Source organism: Protopterus annectens, chromosome 3.part1, assembly GCF_019279795.1.
Source record: "Protopterus annectens isolate FY-2018-M chromosome 3.part1, PAN1.0, whole genome shotgun sequence".
Taxonomy (NCBI): domain Eukaryota; kingdom Metazoa; phylum Chordata; order Ceratodontiformes; family Protopteridae; genus Protopterus; species Protopterus annectens.
The window spans coordinates 1,215,773,693-1,215,794,928 of NC_056732.1; positions in this window are offsets into that span (position 1 = coordinate 1,215,773,693).

Genomic DNA, 21,236 nt, shown 5'->3' on the forward strand with positions numbered 1-21,236 from the left:
AAGGGTATCATATGACAGATACCTGTTGACCAACCCATGCTGTAAAGCTATAAGCCAGCTATAGCAAAGTCATCCACATTTACTATACATAGTAGCCTGACAGTACCACATTGGTAGTAGCCCACAGCATGTAGCAGGGGTACCGATGTGTACATACAGCCACATGATATGTCATCTGTCCTTTGGTATTCACATTTCCAAAGGTATGCTGATGTCCCTCAGTGTATCACATAAGCAATAAGGGGTCTGTATGCATATCCACAGAGTTGTTGTACACCTATAATGAATGCCCATTATTGACAGACTGTGTTGTGTTTGAACATGTCTGAAATATACCCTAGGCATGAACCCTCACTCACACTATTCTATAGAAACTGTCATGGGTGTGTGTGACACAGATGACCTAGGCCACAGATCACTACAGTGGCTGGCCTTGTCACATACATACATATGTGACCTAAGGTTTGGAAAGCAGCAACACAAACTGTCAATGGTAACAGATGTATTTGTGTAGAAAGCAGGCTTCACACCTATGAACTAATTGAGGTCACATGTACATATATGTATTTGCCACACAGATACCTGAAGTGTGCAATGCACATATTGTTGTTTTACTGATATGTCATACAGTTGTAAAAGCAAAACCCACAACACATTGACCAACAGTGTCACACACACACACTCAGCAATTGCAGATTCAAACCCCTACCAAACTATGCTATGATATTAGAGAGATACGCATTAACACAACGTGCTATATGCTTTACGGGCAGTTTTCATTTCCACTGCTGTATTTGTGGGATACTGACATCATCAGACTTGCCAAAGAGGAATATACCTCTTTTAATGTGTTTTCCTAGTCTCCAAAATGGAACTCCTCTCAAAGGAAATCACACACATACATCCCTCCCCCCACACACACACAGCAGTTGCAGGATCCCAACCCATACCTAACTATGCTATGATTCTGGAGAGGTACGCATTAACACAACATGCTATATGCTTTACTGGGTGATTTCATTTCCACTGCTGTATTTATGGGATACTGACATCATCGGACTTGCCAAAGAGGAATTTACCTCTTTTAATGTGTTTTCCCAGTCTCCAAAAAGGGCACTCCTTTCAAAGGAAATCACACACCCCTGCCCCTCCCACACACACACTCAACAATTGCAGGATTCAATCCCCTACCTAGCTATGTTATGATACTAGAGAGATATGCATTAACACAACGCGCTATATCCTTTACTGGGAGTTTGTATTTCCACTGCTGTATTTGTGGGATACTGACATCATCAGACTTGCCAAAGAGGAATTTACCTCTTTTAATGTGTTTTCCCAGTCTCCAAAAAGGGCTCTCCTCTCACAGGAAATCACACACACCCTCACACACACACACATATACTCAGCAATTGCAGGATTCATACCCCTGCCTAACTATGCTATGATACTAGACAGATACACATTAATACGACACGCTATATGCTTTACTGGGTGGTTTCTTTTCTCCTGCTATATTTGTAGGATGCTGACATCATCAGACTGGACATGGTAATGTGTGTGCACTTTGTTTTATGCAATCCCAAGAATGAACCTTGTGGGTCAGCAGGTGTTAACAGCTTGAACAGGACTCCACAATTCTTAGCTTGTGTGATCTATCTGTGGACAAATTGCCATTCCTTCATATGACAATACATATTTATGCACAGATTGTTATTTTGTGGATACGACATGTGTCTGGGATGTTGATAAAGGGCTATTCAAAGTCTATGATGGACGTATGTAGCTCCTTTCAGTGATGTATGTCCTGGGTGGCTGCCTTGCAAACAGTCTAGCAGGTTTGGGAACCATGATCTGCCCATGAATATACCAAAGTTGGTAGAGTTGTGTGTTTGTCGGCTTCCAATAGCTCTGTTTATGACTTCAATCATGATGGACTCAATGGCCTTGCAGATCAGACTTCATAGGCTTATAAGACTATAGTTCCCATGGTCTGTTGTGCACCAACACTTGTGGGGTGTGCCATATGTTGCTGTAACACATTCAACAGTTTCAGATCCTGTAGAGAGGGTGAGGCTCAACAGACTGTTCAGGTGCAGGGTCTGTTTGTTCTATAGATCACTTATAACACATATAGGGAAAAATGTAATCCAATTGATGCCATGTTTTCGGCTTTGAAGGAGCTGTTTACCCATTCTGCATGTGATATCTCCTGGTATGATGATAGGGCCTTTTGTCAGTGGGAGTTGGGTATGTATGTATGGGCCTGTCTGAAAGGATGTCGGCATTGTCAGTCAGGTACAGTTGGTCCTGACTCAGGACATATATGAGTGTACATTGCTATTTATGACATAGCTGAAGGAAGTATCATGGTTCTGTCTGGACTCCTTCACAGATAATCTTTCCAAAACACTAAGAAACTTAAGCACTAAACCCCTGTTATACTCTTTTACACACTGAACACCCTACTGATCCTTTTTGATCAGTTAAAAGAGTATTACTTCATAATATCCTGGCATGTCCAAAGGTCAGTTTCGTGTGTACTCTCCAGTCCAGCTGGTGAATATGGGAATTTTGAGACAATGTTACAACTGCCTTATGTACACAGACAACCCTCTCCTCCTCCCAACAAACTCAGATATATGTGAGAGATGCAACTATATAGATAAACAGGAGGCTGAGCTCTCTTGACCCATGACTGGCACAGTCTATCAGGTGGTGAAGGTAACCACACACACCACAAATCCAGTCTCACATAGACCTATAGCGACAGCAAACAAAATACATTACCACACAAAAACATACTCGGAGGCTCTAAATAAAATCTGCCTAAGCAGCAGAGACCTCCAAGTAGACACCCAAACAACTGCGACCCCACAACAATACCAACATATCACATAGTTCACAAAGTCAGTGTGCCACACATTCACTGCCCTTAGGGCTAAACAACACAACTAATACACTTGTAATAGGTGACTCTATTGTCAGACACACTGACGTCCCACTCACCAGGCTGAGCAAGGAGAAGATCACTTTGAGCTGTCTGTCGGGTGCCAGGATCCGCCACATAACACATGCACTCAGGTCACTCCAAAGCAAGTACAAATATGGCTCCATCATTGTCCATGCTGGTGTGAATGACCTCAGACATTCCTCCCTGGACTACATGACAAGAGACATAGAGGAGCTCTCTGATCATGTAGCCCAGGCCAGTATGACCCTGACCTTGTGTAGCATCTTACCCTCAGCAAGAATGATGGCACAGTATACAGACAAACTGATCAATTCTTAACAGTGGGCTAACATATTGGTGTCATTCAAAGGGGATCCAGTGTCTGTCAGCCTGGGATGACATGCTCGACATGCCACGTAGCTTCGCTATGGACAACTTGCACCTGTCACCCCTGGACTTTCGAATACTGGCTAAGGCTCTTGCCACCCCCATAGTGCTTTTTTTAGGCAAGGCTCAAAAGACAAACCCACCTCTATAGACAATACAAGGTAAAAGAAACTAAGGGTAATGCTGCTCAACACCAGATGCCTAAACCTCAAAATGCACGCACTCAAGAATCTCCTCAGTATGGAGAATGTCGATATCTGTGCAGTAACAGTCACCTGGTTCAGGATCCTGAAAGCATCCCAGCACTACCAGGTTATATTTCATACAATGCTTTTCGGCCACAAGACTCGGACCGACTAACAAAAATAGGGGGAGTATCCATATACATCACAGATACACACACCTCCAGGTTAGTAGCACTGCACGAAGCATTGGAGACCATACATGTGCAACTAACAGTGGGCAAAACTGCCTTTCAGTTTGTAGCCTGCTACAGACCACCATCCCAAACTCAGAAACCCCACTCCACTTTCCTGGGAACACTGGAGAATATGAAGGTCTCTCCAAACACCATTATATGGGGTGACTTCAACTACCCAAACATTGACTGGGAATACTACTCAAGCCCCAACACCCTCGCCCAATGGTTGCTAGAATTTATAAACTCAAATGCTATGGCACAACTGGTCACCACACCCACAAGAGGGGAAAACATATTGGACCTGATCATCACCAACATGGGGACTCTATGTTCCACACCAGAGGTATACCCCTCATTGGTAAGGTCAGACCATACATTTATCTCACTGGACATCCATATCCCATCCCCACCCCCATCCTAGGTAATCTCAGTGAAGAACTTATCAAAAGCAAATGTTGCATTTCTCAAAACCGAGGTGGTATCCTTCAAAGACCCTGGGACAGTGGTAAATATGGCTCAGACCGCTGAATCCTTTACAAACGCATTCTATGGACACCTACTGGAATGCATGGATCGTGCTATCCCAAATAAAAACAATACTCACTCCTCCAAAGGCAGGGGACCTGTCTGGTGGACCCCGGCCATAAATAAGCTATACAACAAAAGGAGGAGGCTACTACATGATAGAGCACAATCCCAAAAAGGGAAGGCATCTCTGATCAGTACTAGCAAGAAGCTACGATCACTCATGAATTCATCTAAGGCCCGCTTTGAAAGGAAAATTGCACCAGACACAAAGGACAATGACAAGGCCTTCTTTAGTTATGTCAGGAACCCGGGTGGCAACTCCCAGATATGCTGTGAGTTACTGCAAAATGACAAAACATACACTGAACCTACAGACATTGCCAACATCCTGGCAAACAGGTTCAGTGCAAATGTCTCCCCCCCATCCCCCCTAATGAGCAAATGTCCATCCCAACAGAGTGTAGCCTCCCTGACATCACAGATGAACAGGTGAGAGCTGCCCTCCCCAAAGCAGACAACACAGCATCAATTGGACCGGACGGTGTCCCGGCCTGTGTCTTACACGAGCTTCATGACGAATGTAACCCTCACATTAAGTCACTGTTCAATATCAGACTTACTGCAGGATATGTACCCAAGGAATGGCGCACAGCAACAGTGGTCCTGCTCCACAAAGGTGGTGCCACAACGAACCCTGGACATTATTGCCCTATAAGCCTAACTAGCCTGGTCTGCAAAGCTATGGAGAGTATCATCATGGAACTCATCCACAAAGACATCAGGAACCTACAGACACTGGATCCTACCCAATTTGTCTTTGTTGTGGGCAGATCTTGCCTCTTGAACCAGGTCGACGTCTCTAAACAGTTACCAGGTCCATAGACATAGGGAAGGTAGTCCACACAGCCTACCTGGACCTCGCAAAACCCTTCAACACAATACCTCACTCAGGCATCATACATAAGCTCACCAGCTTAAATATCGACACATATGTCAAAAGATGGATTGCTAACTGGATCAGGGATAGCACCCACATGGTCAGTATTGCAGGTGCCATGTCTGACTCTACACCAGTTACACGTGGCATCGCACAAGGCTCAGTCCTGGGACCTCTCTTGTTCAGTATATATTTCTCTGACGTACAGGCTAACACAGGAGGAATATGGTTGACCATGTTCGCAGATGACTGCAAACTGGGTGCCATATTCGACTCTCCAGCTGGCACAAGCATCCTCCAAAAGAGTCTCACAGAGATGGATAACTGGTGCCAGAGTCATGGCCTACAGCTAAATGCCATTAAATGCATAGCCATCCCCTTTGGGGATAACAAAGTGCCGACACATTACCACATAGGTGGTAATCCATTAAGTACGGTAGAAGTTATTAGGGATTTGGGGACATGAGTAGTTAGTAATCTCGCCTTTGACCATCACGTTGCCATAGTGGTTAGACAGACCTTCTATATAGCTCACCTTATCCCAAAAGGTTTTGCATCTAGATCAAGTGAGGTCATTGTGCCCCTGTACTCATCAGGCCCATGATTGGATACAGTGCCCCATTTGGGATGTACCTTACCCGACACCTGCAGCAACTGTAATGGCCACAAAAGTATCTCACCAAGTGGATCTAGGGACTCACACAGATGCCCTGTGCAGTTCGGCTAAAGTAACTCCAGCTCTACTCAGTTGCTTACCGCCTACTCGGATGCGATCTGTGCCTGTTGTTTAAAGCCATATCCAACCCAGAATTAATGGGTATGCTCCACCTCAGGATATCCAAATCCCTTAAAGCTACATGCTCCAGGGACTTAAACCTCAGCACAGATATTAATAGGACATGCTGGAGGGACAGATTCATATCCCAGAGGCTCACCTCACTCTGGAATGAGATCCCAGTCCAGCATAGGCAGAGCCTCCCACTGACCCCCTACAAGAGACATCTTGAAGAGTGGATGGGTGATCGTATGTTTACCCCTGGGATCTCTTCTGGGTCTCTGCTAGACAGAGGCACAATAAACTAAATGTAAAAGGGCTATCTAGTGTGACCTACTATTCACAGGCACAGTCTACTAATCTAACAGGGCTGCGAAAGCCAAACACACTCTGGCTAGGCTTATAAATGCCCTAGGGCAGATAGCCTAGTATCAACCTATGAACCTATGATAATGTTTGAGATGCACATTGTTTATTGATGATACTGATTGCAGGTTTTTTATCTTTTTTGCTTTTCCACTTTCTATGAACAACCTAAGTATCTGCAGAACATATTTTATTATGACAGGGTTCCAATATATTATATATGTGTCTGTTGTCATATAACTGTGTGCACAAGGCAGACTGGTGAATAGTGAGATGTTTCTGGGTTAACACATGCAACTGCCGGATATGTGTGGCCCACTGCTGTACTCAGACATGGCCTAAGAGTGTGAGCATGCCCAATTTGGCCTTTCAGTGTTTTGTTGCCTGACATTTGTCTCATTTATTCAAGTGTGTGAGCATGCCCAGTGTGACCTTTCAGTATGTTGCTGTCTGAAGTTCACTATATTTGTTGATGTGTGTGAACATGACCAATATTAACATTTATACTATATGTGTGTTGAAAATCAGGTTCTATTCTTACTGCAGGGCTCACCTTTGTGTCATAACTCGACAGGGATTATGCTGTGCCTGCAGGGTTTCCATGAGATACTTTGCATAGACTTATCAACATTTCTTCATACAGGCTGACCAGTAAAATACTGTCATGGTTTAGCGGTTCAGTACTATGACTATAGTGCACAGTATTCTGGGTTTGAGGCCTGTCACTGCTTTATATTTTCATACTGAGCAGACCAGACTGCTTAAGGGCCAGTAGAGTAAATATGAGCATGTTGGCTTTTGTTCAGCTATGCCCAACTTAGACCAAGCTTGTCCAACATTGCTCAGCGTTAACCAACATTATGAACGTTGCCCAATATTGCTCAACATTGACCACAGTTGTGCTAGTTAGTGTGTGCAATTTTGTTTACATATGCTAAATGGTGGTAAAAGCTGTTTAGCACTGCTTTATATTGCTTAACACATGGCAATCATGCCTCAGGTGGTGCTGCAGGGCTGCCTATGTCGGATGCACATACTACACTCCCTATACATGTTTGAAAACAGGTAGTGTCAAGTTAGGCATCCCTTTTACTATATGTGCGAGTCAGAGAGAGGTATCATTTCCAGGGTTCCTACTGAGCCAGTGTATGTGTGATGCGTTGCCTCTTTGCCAAGGCCAAAGCATACTGGGCATGCCTCCTTCTGTCTACTGGGGCAGGCTCAGGTTGTTCCTCCTCCGAGTCACGCTCTGCCTGTGATGGCCTTGGCAATGGTGGGGGGCTGTTTAGCCCAGGCCTATGCTGCTCCTGCTGCAGCTGTTTTCGCAGGATCATATTATGTTACATAGCACATACCATGACAATTTGGGTACATGTAGTTGGTGAGTACTGCAAGGCTCCACCAGATGTGTCCAGGCACCGGAACCTAACCTTGAGCAGCCCAAACACATGCTCGATTACATTTCGTGTTTGTGCGTGTGCCTCATTATGGCATTCCTTTTCAGGTGTGTGTGCATTTCTGATGGGTCACAATTGAAACAAAGCACTGGTATCAAAACTATGTAAATCCAATGACCAACGATAGTTGAGTAGAAAAACCTTTTATAATAACAACAAAGCTTTCAGGTTGAAAACCCTTTCTCAATGTATGACAACAGGTATAATAAAAACGCCCATATATATACACACAAAGACAAATCATATGACCTGCAGCCATGATCACATGATTCACATAAGCAAATGTTTATAACCAATATTCAAAATTAAACATATTAAACATAGAAATATATGTAGAAAGTTTATATGTATATACACATAAATTATATTAAAATACAAAATTATTTTAATCTGGTTTGCTGTATTCTGGTTAAAATAGGTTTTAGGGATATTGTTGCATTTAATCCAGGGGGTGTATCTGCAGAAAGCCTAACTATCCACTCATATTCCTTAAGGTCCAAAAAATTGGACAAATCCCCTCCCCTAGTTGTTGCTAAAACTTGATCAATTACCCTAAATTTAAAACAATGTTTACTACCTAGTGACTCAATGTGCCTAGATAGTGCATTATTATCATTAAAATGTCTAATGTTAGACTTGTGCTCTGTTATTCTTTCTTTAAGTTTTCTCGTGGTTTTTCCCACATAAAAAGATGGGCAAATTTCACATGTTGCTAAGTAAACCACATTATTAGTAGCACAAGTAGCATAACCATGAAAATTAAACACCTTTCCTGATACTGGATGTACAAACGTATCACCCTGAGGTGAATCTTTATATTTAATTATATCACCACAGCTACTACAATTATAGCAGGGATACGTACCTTCTTTTGTAGTTATATTCAAACTAGGCTTTACTTTACTAAAATCTTTATATCCAAGTATACTAATAAATTGGTCAATATTAATAATATGTATATGGTAGTTATGGACATTAACTCATTGTTTACGGTCATTCCCAATACATCTGTATTTAAGAAGGAAGTAACAGCAGGTAGATATTTACATGCAAGCAGCATGCATGCATCTCACGTTTTCAAAGGTATTGTCAAAGCCCAAATGGCTAGAGTAAGTAGACTAAATTCGACGCAGGAAATTTTTTTGAAGCAATTAGAAGAAACCTATGAGGAATTTAAGAATAGTGGATATCCAGTGGATTTATTAGTAAATACCAAGGATTATATACTATCACATAGAGAAGGAATGTATGAACCTACTTTTAATAAGATACCCATTGAAAGAGATGAACCAGAGACACCCTTGAGAAATGTAAATAAATTGAGATTTACAACCTCATTTAATTTAATGACAGACATCATTAGGAATATAATAACTAAATATTGGAAGGTACTATTAGCACAAGATGATATTGCATTAATAGTAGGTAACAAACCTTATTTTACCTATAGAAACATGCGAACATTAAAAAATATACTTGGATATAAAGATTTTAGTAAAGTAAAGCCTAGTTTGAATATAACTACAAAACAAGGTACGTATCCCTGCTATAATTGTAGTAGCTGTGGTGATATAATTAAATATAAAGATTCACCTCAGGGTGATACGTTTGTACATCCAGTATCAGGAAAGGTGTTTAATTTTCATGGTTATGCTACTTGTGCTACTAATAATGTGGTTTACTTAGCAACATGTGAAATTTGCCCATCTTTTTATGTGGGAAAAACCACGAGAAAACTTAAAGAAAGAATAACAGAGCACAAGTCTAACATTAGACATTTTAATGAGAATAATGCACTATCTAGGCACATTGAGTCCCTAGGTAGTAAACATTGTTTTAAATTTAGGGTAATTGATCAAGTTTTAGCAACAACTAGGGGAGGGGATTTGTCCAATTTTTTGGACCTTAAGGAATATGAGTGGATAGTTAGGCTTTCTGCAGATACACCCCCTGGATTAAATGCAACAATATCCCTAAAACCTATTTTAACCAGAATACAGCAAACCAGATTAAAATAATTTTGTATTTTAATATAATTTATGTGTATATACATATAAACTTTCTACATATATTTCTATGTTTAATATGTTTAATTTTGAATATTGGTTATAAACATTTGCTTATGTGAATCATGTGATCATGGCTGCAGGTCATATGATTTGTCTTTGTGTGTATATATATGGGCGTTTTTATTATACCTGTTGTCATACATTGAGAAAGGGTTTTCAACCTGAAAGCTTTGTTGTTATTATAAAAGGTTTTTCTACTCAACTATCGTTGGTCATTGGATTTACATTTCTGATGGGTGTCATCAGCCACGGCTCCAGTGCTTAGCCAGCATCCCCCACTAGGTGACCATGAGGGATGTCCCCATTGGCAAATGTCTGGTACAGCTGTGTCAGATGCCAGATATGGGAATCATGGTAGCTTCCAGGGCAGCCAGCACACACATTCAGTATTATGCCCTGGGCATCACACACAACCTGGCAGTTGATGGAAGGGAAGCTCTTGCGGTTAAAGTAGACCTTACCCCGCTCACCGGCTGGTGCTTTGATGCGTATGTGCGTGCAGTCTATTGCACCCACTACCTCAGGGTATTCCGCTATTTGCTGGAAGAGATGCATATTGCTGGCCAATACCTCATGGGAATTGGGGAAATATACATGATCACCGACATGTGCTGACATGGCATCCAGCAACTGGTGCAGTACCCTGTATGCTGATGCCTGTGATATCCCCATCATATCACCAGTTGGTCTCTGGAAAGTACTTGTTGCTAATATTCTTAGGCCAACACATACCTTGGTTTCCACTGGGATGGGTTCCCCTCTGTTGGTTCTGTGTGTGAGGCGTGGCCTGCACAGCTCAACAATTTGCTGCAAGAGGTCTCTGTCCACTCTATAGCGCTCCACTATCTCCAGCTCATGTAGCCCCTGATAGGTTACCCTGGGCCTATACACTCTTCTCTGTCTCCTCACTGTGGGTTGTCCAGCAGCATTCGCATTGTCAGCACCCTCAGCATGTTGCATATGTCGCCTTATAACAGCAATGGCAGCCCCTAACATTTCTTGTCTCAGTAAAGCTTTTTCAGTTTTCATTTCTATTAGCTTACTGCAGTGTAGCAATGTCTCTGAGAGAAACATAATGGAATGTTGTTTGCAGTGTTTTAAGTGCTGGGCTGGGCTGGGCTAGTGTACTGCCTGTGAAATTGCCTGATTCTGATTGTTTTCACCAGCTAGCTCTGCTAGTACTCCCTGGTTAACTTCCTACTATTTGTTGTGCTTCCTTTTCCCTTTCTGTTTCCTCAGGGGGGCAGCACCATGCACACAAGCGCAAACACGCGCACACCAGCTCACACGCATGCACACATGCTTACATGGACTATAACTTGCTTATTCTTGCTAAAACGCATGCACACAGGTGCATACGCACTTACAAACATTTCAACAACCTTAGACAGCTTACTTTGGCTTAAACGCGCACACACAGGTGTACACGCGCGCACACAGTCTTACTCGGATATACAGGCGCGTACCTGCACGCAAACACGTTGCAAGCACTTCAACAAGAAACTTTAGTGTCATCCACGGCATACACCTTCAATTTCTTGCCTTTAGCTAGGGTAGCTTTTGACACACCTCTTCCAGTGATGAGAAACTGACAGCAAACACATGCCACTCTGCTCCAATGAGCTTCACTTCTTTCATACATACCCCCCCTTGTGATGTCACCTATCTTCTACTCTGATACTCCCCTTATCCTACTCCTACACTCCACTGACTGTGCTCATTTGCTATGTAAACTTGGGATTCACTATCCTTACCCTCATTTACATAGGATTGCCTACTAATGCTTGGTTACATCTCTTAGACTGAGCTTCCCCCCCTTAGCAACCACTACTCGGTAGCCATGTTGTCTTCAGCCTGCCATTCCCTTGCATTGTACATTTGGAATTACAATAAAATCCATATTTGTGGATTTTAATTATTTGTTTTCTGGTTTTTAGAGTGCAGCACATTTGCGCATCGCTGCGCTACTCTTAAACTTCGGAGATCGGGATAAAAAAAAATATTTTATTTTTATTTTGCATCTGTGAACATTGCCAATGGCCATATTTTTGGCCATTAGCATGTTTCCTCAACTGGATGCATCCTTGTTTTGGGGCTGTCATGGCTCGGTTTTGCTATTTGCAGAATGGTACTCAGTTGTCAATGGAGTACATTTCTGCAAATAACACTACTCTTACTTGGACAGGTTCGGGTTTCCTGGATTGCAAATTTACCTCATTTGCATAGCTTTCACCTGTAACTGAGGTAGTTTGCATATCTTAGCCCTGTCCGTGTAAGAGTCATTTTAGGATCTCTCTTGCACGCCCCTACAGGCTGTTCCTGGATCACTCGGCGGACATGTTGGCTGCATGGAGTCTTACTCTACTCTTAGACTCTGTGCAAGCCTTCATGAATCCGGCCCATATTGTTTGCACTGAACTGAACTGAAACACTTTTTTAATAATTTTGTGACGTATACAAAAATATTTACAAAATGCAACAGTCACTTATATATATATATATATATATATATATATATATATATACATACACACATATATAAATAAAAAAAAAAAAATTATCTGCTTTTAGTGTATTTGTGTTTTTTCCTACTTTATTTTGCTTTTGCGTCATCTTAAAAGTACTCAATTGTATTTATTACTGCTTGGTGTAACTCATTGTAAGCCTTTTAGTTTAAGCACCTGGGCTTCAGACCAGTTTTACATTAGGAAGGTTTGTGGTCTGCACTGTAGTGGCAGAACAGGTAGCTTACATCCTTCTAAGTTGGGAACTGCTGATTGAGGGCTCAGTGTCTGTTATTCTAAAAGTGTATTAATTCTGGTTTAAGCACTTGGGCTTGAGGCCAGTTATTTTACATTAAAAGGGTTCGTGTTCTGCACTCTTGTGGGAGGAGAGGCTGGACTCTACAATCCAGGCAAAGGCATTCTATTATTCAGTTGTATTTATATTAGTTACAGTAAGTCTGATTAAAGTGTGTAGTTCATATTTCTTCTTTTTTTTGGATTATGCACTGGCCAGACCAGTTGTTTTGTTTTACATTAGTTTGTGGCCTGCACTGTGGTGGCAGGGGCAGTACAGAACATCATCTAAGTTAGGAGAACTGCTGATTGAGCAGCAGTGTCTGTTTCTCTAAAAAAGTATTAGTTTCTGTTTTAAGCACTTGGGCTTCAGGCAGTTATTTATTTTTAAAGAAAGGATTGCGGTCTGCACTCTTGTGGGAGGAGAGGCTGGACTCTGCCCTTCTGAGCAGGGAATTTCTGGTTAGAGGCTTATAGTGCCTGCATATTCTAACGGTTTCTTACTGAAATTGGTACACCTTGTTTGCTGTAGCATAGACTATATCCAGGCCTGCTGAATCTAGCTTTATTTGTATGCTTGTTGTTTGTTTATTTCCCTGAAATGCTAATTCCACCTAAAATGCGGCCTTTTAGCACTTCTGTGGATCCCTAGTGATATCTGCATTGCTTACTGTACTTATTTCCTTGTTTCACTTGAAAGAAAGTTACTGTTTGTCATTTTTGCATTTAAGTTACCTGTAACACATTGCATTTAAGTTACCTGGCACTTGCTCACTAAAGCAATTATGTAAGTCAGCTCTAAAAAATTAAAAGCACTACACCCTCACAAACTCCCTTGAGTACCTTGTTCCCCATTGGCCCTTTTTTCAATTATAAAGGAATTCCCAATACTATTCTAGCATGTCCAAAGGTCAGTTGTCAATCTCCTCTCCGGTCCAGCTGGTGAATCTGGGAATCTTGAGGCAATGTTACAACTGCCTCATGTACACAGACAACCCTCTCCTCCTCCCAACAAATTCCAACACATGTGAGAGATGCAACCATATAGCCAAAATGGAGGCTAAGCTCTCTCAACTCAGTACTGGCATAACCAGTCAGGAGGAGAAGGAAACCACACGCATTACAATTCCAGTCTCACATAGACCTACCACGACAACAAACCAAACACATAAACACACACAAAAACATACTCGGAGGCTCTAAATAAAAATCTGCCTAAGCAGCAGAGACCTCCAAAGCAGACACCCAAGCAGCCGCTACCCCAAAACAAAGCACGTGCAACACATAGCTCACAAAGCCAGTGTGCCGAACAGTCACAGCCCTTAAGGCTAAACAACACACCTGATACACTTGTAATAGGTGACTCTGACGTCCCGCTCACCAGGCTGAACAAGGAGAAGGTCACGGTGAGCTGCCTGTCGGGCGCTAGGATCCGCCACATAACACAAGCACTCAGGTCACTCCAAGGCAAGTACAAATATGACTCAGTCATTGTCCATGCTGGTGTGAATGACCTGAGACGTACCTCCCTGGACTACATGAAAAGAGACATAGAGGAGCTCTCTGAGCATGTAGCCCAGGCCGGTATGACCCTGACCTTGAGTAGCATCTTACCCTCACCAAGAATGATGCCACAATATGAAGACAAGATGATCAATTTCAACAATTGGCTTAAGTGTTGGTGTCATTCAAAGGGGATCAATGCCTGTCAGCCTGGGATGACATGCTCGACAAGCCACGATGCTTCGCTAGGGACGGCTTGCATCTGTCACCCTGGGCTTTCAGATATTGGCAAAGGCTCTTGCTACCCCATAGTGCCTTTTTAGGCAAGGCTCAAAAGACAAACCCACCTCCATAGGTATCACAAGGGATAAGAAACTAAGAGTAATGCTACTCAATGCCAGAAGTCTAAACCTCAAGATGCACTTTCGAAACTCTCCTTAGCATGGAGAACATTGATATCTATGCAGTAACAGAAACCTGGTTCAAGGCTCCCGAGAGCACCCCAGTACTACCAGGTTATACCTCATACCATGCTTTTCGCCCCCAAAACTTGGACCGAACCACAAAAGGCGGGGGAGTATCAATATTCGTCAAAGATACCCACACCTCCAGGTTGGTGGCACAGCACGAAGCATCAGAGACTATCCATGTGCAACTAACTGTGGGTAAAACTGCCTTCCAGTTTATAGCCTGCTACAGACCACCCTCCCAAACACAGGAACCCCACTTGGCCTTCCTGAAAATACTGGAAAATATGAAGGTCTCTCCAAACACCATTATATTGGGTGACTTCAACTACCCAAACATAGACTGGGAGCATTACTCTGGCTCCAACACCCTAGCCCAAAGGTTCCTAGAATTTATAAACTCAAATGCTATGGAACAACTTGTTACCACTCCCACAAGAGGGGAAAACATACTGGACCTGATCATCACCAACATGGGGACACTATGCTCCAGACCAGAAGTGTATCCCTCACTGGTAAGATCAGACCATAAACTAATCTCACTGGATATTCACATCCCGACCCCACCCCCTGCCCAGAAAACCACAGTGAAAAACTTCTCTAAAGCAAATTTCACATGCCTCAAAACTGAGGGAAAATCCTTCAAAGCCCCCGGGCCTGTGGAAAATACGGCCCAGACCGCAGAATCCTTTATAAACGCATTCTATGAACACCTTCAGGAATGCATGGATCATGCAATCCCAAATAAGACCAAGACCCAATCCTCCAAAGGCAGACATCCTGACTGGTGGACCCCAGCCATAAACAAACTATACAATAGAAGGAGGAAGCTACTACATGATAGAGCAAAATCCCAAAAAGGGAAGGCATCTCTGATCAGTATTAGCAAAAAACTATGGGCTCTCATAAAATCGTCTAAGGCCAGCTTCGAGAGAAAAATTGCACAGGACACTAAGGATAATCACAAGGCTTTCTTTAGTTATGTTAGGAACCTGGGTGGGAATTCCCAGATATGCTCAGAATTAGACCAAAATGACAAAAAATACACCGAGCCCACAGACATTGCCAACGTCCTAGCTGACAGGTTCAGTGCAAACTTCTCCCCCTCTCCCCACCAAAAGGGCAAATATCTATCCCAACAGAGTGCTGCCCCCTGACATCTCAGATGCTCAGGTAAGAGCCGCCCTCTCCAAAGCAAAAAACACAGCATCAATGGGACCAGATGGTGTCCCGGGCTGCGTCCTACATGAACTCCAAGAAGAGCTAAACCCAAACATAAAACTACTGTTCAATCTTAGCCTTACTACAGGATATGTACCCAAAGAGTGGCGTACAGCAACAGTGGTCCCTCTCCACAAAGGTGGTGCCTCAACGGATCCTGGAAACTATCGCCCCATAAGCCTGACTAGCTTGGTCTGCAAAGCTATGGAAAGGATCATCATAGATCTAATAAATAAAGATATTGGGGACCTACAGACACTGGATCCTACCCAGTTTGGCTTTGTTAAGGGCAGATCTTGCCTCTTAAACCTGGTCAATTTCTTTGAAACAGTCACCAAGGCCATTGACGAGGGGAAGGTGGTCCACACAGCCTACCTGGACCTCGCAAAAGCCTTCGATGCAATACCCCACTCGGGCATTATAGATAAGCTCACCAGCTTAAATATAAACACCTATGTCACTAGATGGGTTGCAAACTGGCTCAAGGACAAAACCCACATGGTTAGAATTGCTGGAGACATGTCAGACTCCAAACCAGTTACAAGTGGCGTCCCACAAGGCTCAGTCCTGGGACCTCTCTCGTTCGGTATATATTTCTCGGCGGTACAGGCCAACACGGAAGGACTGTGGCTGACCAAGTTCGCAGATGACTGCAAACTGGGCGCCATAATCAACTCTCCAGCCGACACAAGCATCCTCCAAAAGGGCCTCATAGAAAAAGACAACTGGTGCCAGAGCCATGGCCTCAAGCTAAACACCAAAAAGTGTATAGTCATCCCCTTTGGCAAAAACAAAGTGCCCACAAATTACCACATAGGTGGTAATCCATTAAGTACAGAAGAAGTCATTAGGGACCTGGGGACCCAAGTTGATAGCAATCTCTCATTTGACAACCACGTGGCCAAAGTGGTTAGAAAAACATTTTATATAGCCCACCTAATCATGAAGGGATTCACATCTAGATCAGAGGAGGTCATCGTGCCTCTTTACTCATCCCTCATCAGGCCCATAATTGAGTACAATGCCCCTTTTGGGATGTACCTTACCAGACACCTGCAGCAACTGGAAAGACCCCAAAAGTACCTCACCAAGAGGATCAAAGGGCTCAAACAAATGCCATATGCTGCCGGTTAAAGAAACTCCAGCTCTACTCAGTGGCATACCGCCTGCTCAGAGGCGATCTGTGCCTGACGTATAAAGCCATGTCCAACCCGGAATTAATGGACATGCTGCACCTCAGAAAATCCAAATCCCATCGAGCTATGCGCTCGAGAGACTTGAACCTCAGCACTGAAATAAATAGGACATGCTGGAGGGACAGATTCATAACCCAGAGGCTCCCTTCACTCTGGAATAAAATCCCTGTCCAGGTTAGGCAGAGTCCCACATTGACTCTCTTCAAGAGGAATCTTGATGAGTGGATGGGAGATCGTAGGTTTACCCCGGCTATCACTTCTGTGTCACTGTTAGACAGAGGCACAGTATACTAACCTCAAAAAAAGGCATAGCAAAATTAATTTAAAATGGGTGGCGAAAGCCAAACACACTCTGGCTAGGCTTATAAATGCCCTAGGGCAGATAGCCTAGTATGAACCTATGAACCTATGAACCTATGAAATATATATATATATATATATATATATATATATATATATAGAGAGAGAGAGAGAGAGAGAGTTTTCCCTTTACACACACCACTGGGCTGTCAAATTCTACTCCATTTTTTACATTACTACAATTTATGCCTTTCACTTGTTCTACATTTCACCATTATATTATTCATTTTTTAACAATTTTAACTAGACACTAACCTTTTGCTTGTACTTTAATTGCTTCCTTTTAAGGGTATAGCATATTATATAGTGGTACAACAGATGATGTTTGAGACAACTACTGCACAGTGGTATGCATACTATAGCTTTTCATTGTTGCTGTTGACTGATGGCACACCATGCCAACTTTTCATTATGCAATTTTACAGTTAATTATCCCTTTCCAATAGTAAAGCTTGCCAAAATCTAATAAAAATATGTTATGTTTTCCAGAGCTGTTTACCTCATACAGATGTACTGCTGAACTAATTAAAGCATTATTTTCCCGGGCATTGGAGCACAGAAATCAAAATAATTCCTATGCACCAGATTTGTGACACATACAGTTTGTGACTTTGGCCTGGTTACAATAGTGTTAACAAATACTCAGGTACAGGTTGTGCAGGTCTAAGAGAACAAATGAGAACTCAGCCAGAGTTTGCAGTGACCTTATTCGGTTAGCATTACTAAAACTGACCTTCCCTACTACTTCATGGGCTACAACTTTCAAAACTACTTTATCTAAATTACATTTAATGAAGAGGTTACTAAAGAAGCCTGGCAGAGGGATGAAGCCATGACTGAGACCTAGATAACGTGTGCTCACTTAGTGGCACAGGCACTGGAGAGGTGTTATTGTGAGGATGGTGACAAGTGGCTGCCATCAACCCCCTCACCCTGAGGGGAGGAAGGCAGCTCTATCATGAATCAAGGGTGATACCTAGAGGAAGCTCTGGGCATTACCTCCACAGAGAACAAGGCTGTTGAAACTACACTTTAAACAGCATTGCCACAAGACATGTGTAGAAGCAGACATGCATGCTTGAGCAGGCGCCAAAGTTCTAGGGGAGCTCATAGAGTTACTGTATGGGTTAGGCCTCAAAGGGGGTTGAAAAGGTTGGCTGCTCAGAGGAGTAGGATTGTAAGGGGCATGTTGGGCTCCCTGGGAAGGAAGGAAGGAATGAGTGATAGAACTCTTGCCTTACTTAGGGAAACCTGGCCTGCCTCCCCACTGGAATGGCTAGGCCAATTGTCCAAAGACAGAAGAGCCATTGGCAAGTCTAGCAGAGGCCGAGGACTACAGATGCAGGAGAGGTTATACTTTACAAACTTAGCAAGATATAACTACCTATTGTATTCCGACTATAAAAGTGGTTAAATCTTCAGTAGTTGTTATATGCTACGACAATAATTTTTGGTCCAAATTCTTCTCAACCTGAATAATGTTAAGCCACAATCATATATCTATATCTATAATGCTTATGAAAACTCTTAATGTCATATAACAAATGTTTATACTGCTTTGTCATTTTCTTGCATCTTGGATCTACCTTGTATAAAAGCTATTTGTTTCATTATGACCATCTTCTTACTAAAGGTGATTGAAAAGTAAATTAATACATTCTTCTGCAACAATTATTTATTTATTTTTTTATTTCACATTTGTTAACTGGGTTGGTCCAGCTGAGTTACAAAAAAAATATTTTCAGTGGAGACCGGAGGAGAAAAGCTCCAATAACATCTGCAGCAATAAAAAGTAAAAGAAACATTATACATAAGATAAAATAAAAGTACAAACTGGAATGCCGGTATACAGAACAAATTATAGTTGTCACATAAGAAAGTGTGAGTACTAAAAATATAAACATACAAACAGTTTAGTCACAGTGCTGAAAAGCTAGCATGTTCTAATATTTATAAGAATTAGAAGTAATGCCAAGACACTTCCTAAGCAGAGGATGTAGAATGTGAATAGACATAAGATCATAGGATCATAGGAAGTTACTAGGCTATTGTCCCTGATGCCCTTACAAGCCTTGCCAAGATTTTAGCCCATGTTAAAACAAGTCAGCACCCTATGCCACTGTCCAACAGGGACATAGCTGGAATACCAGGGGTGTATTTTCTGTTCCCCATCCAGTTATCCAGGTTGCACTTAAAAAGGTTTAATGAGGTACTCTGCTTTATGTGGAGAGGGAGTCTATTCCACAAAAGGGGGAGTCTCTGGGACACATATCTGCCCTGCCAACAAGTTCTATTGATGTCACAGACCAGGGTGAGGTCTCGTGTGCGGGTTACTTGAGTGGAGCTTGACTTGCAGATATGCAGCAGTGCCATCAGGGTGGGTTCTGAGATTGCTTTGTATGCTAGACAGAGGTCACCTCTAAGGAGTCTGTAGGAGACTGAGTAGAGGGACGGGGCTTTTAGCCTTTCTGTGTAGGTTGGATGCTTGAGGCCTTGGATTCGCTGGGTGAGGAATCTCTATGGTCTCTGCATGTGCTTTGTGAGGTACATGCCAAATGGGGCATTGTATTCAATAGTTGATCTTATAAGGGAAGAATACAGGGATGTTATGGCCACCTTTTCCTTGGATGAAATACCCTTACTAATGAGGTGGGCCTTGTAGAAAGCTTTCCATACAATGGAGGCAATATGGTGGTCATAAGTCAGTTTGCTATCAACCTGGGTTCCCAAGTCCCTCATTACTGATTGCATGCTTATTGCCTTAATATCAATGTGATAATTTGTGGGGACGTCATTCTCCCCAATAGGGATGATGATGTATTTTTTGGCATTCGGTTTGAGGCCATGTTTCTGGCACCAGTCATTTGTTTGGGTAAGATCCTCTTGGAGGATGTCCACATCACTAGGGGAATTGATGACAGCACCTAGCTTGCAGTCATCTGCAAACTTGGTCAGTCACAGCCCACTAAATTTGGCCTGCACCTCTGAGAAGTATATCCCAAACAACAGAGGCTCAAAGACCATTTTCTGGGGTACACGGCTTGTTACGGGTCTACCACTTGAGGTGGCTTCCCCTATTTTGACTAGGTGGGTTCTATTAGTGAGCCAGTTTGCTACCCATCTGGTAACATATGGATTGATACCTAGTTGAGCAAGTTTATTTATTATACCTGAATGGGGAATAGTACAGAAGGCCTTGGCCAGGTCAAGGAAGGCAGTGTGCACCATCTTCCCTTCGTCTATGGCCTTGGTGACTGACTCAAAGAAGTCAACCAAATTTAAGAGGCATGACCTCCCCTTGACAAAACCAAACTGTGTGGAATCAAGTGTCTGGAGGTTGCCAATGTCCTTGTTAATGAGGTACATGATAATCCGCTCCATGGCCTTGCAGATCAGGCTAGTTAGGCTGATGGATCTATAGTTTCCTGGATTGGTGGATGCTCAACCTTTGTGCAAAGGGATGACAGTAGCTGTCCTCCACTCGGTTGGGATGAAGCTGATACTCAGGCTTTGGTTGGATAAGGTGCATAATGGTGCTGCAAGTTCCTGCCTGCACTCATGGTAGGATGCAGCCTGGGATGTTATCGGGTCGCATGGAAGCTGTATTTTTTGCCTTTGAGAGAGCAGTGATGACTTACTCCCTAGAGATAAGGGGAGGGGGGCAGGTACTGTCCTGTTTTACTGATGGGGGGGACAGATGAGTGAAGTTTTCACTTAACTTGTCTGCCAGCAGGTTGGCTATATCTACAGGGTTTGTGTATGTGGTGTCCTTGACCACCAGTTCTGAGCAGATCTGGG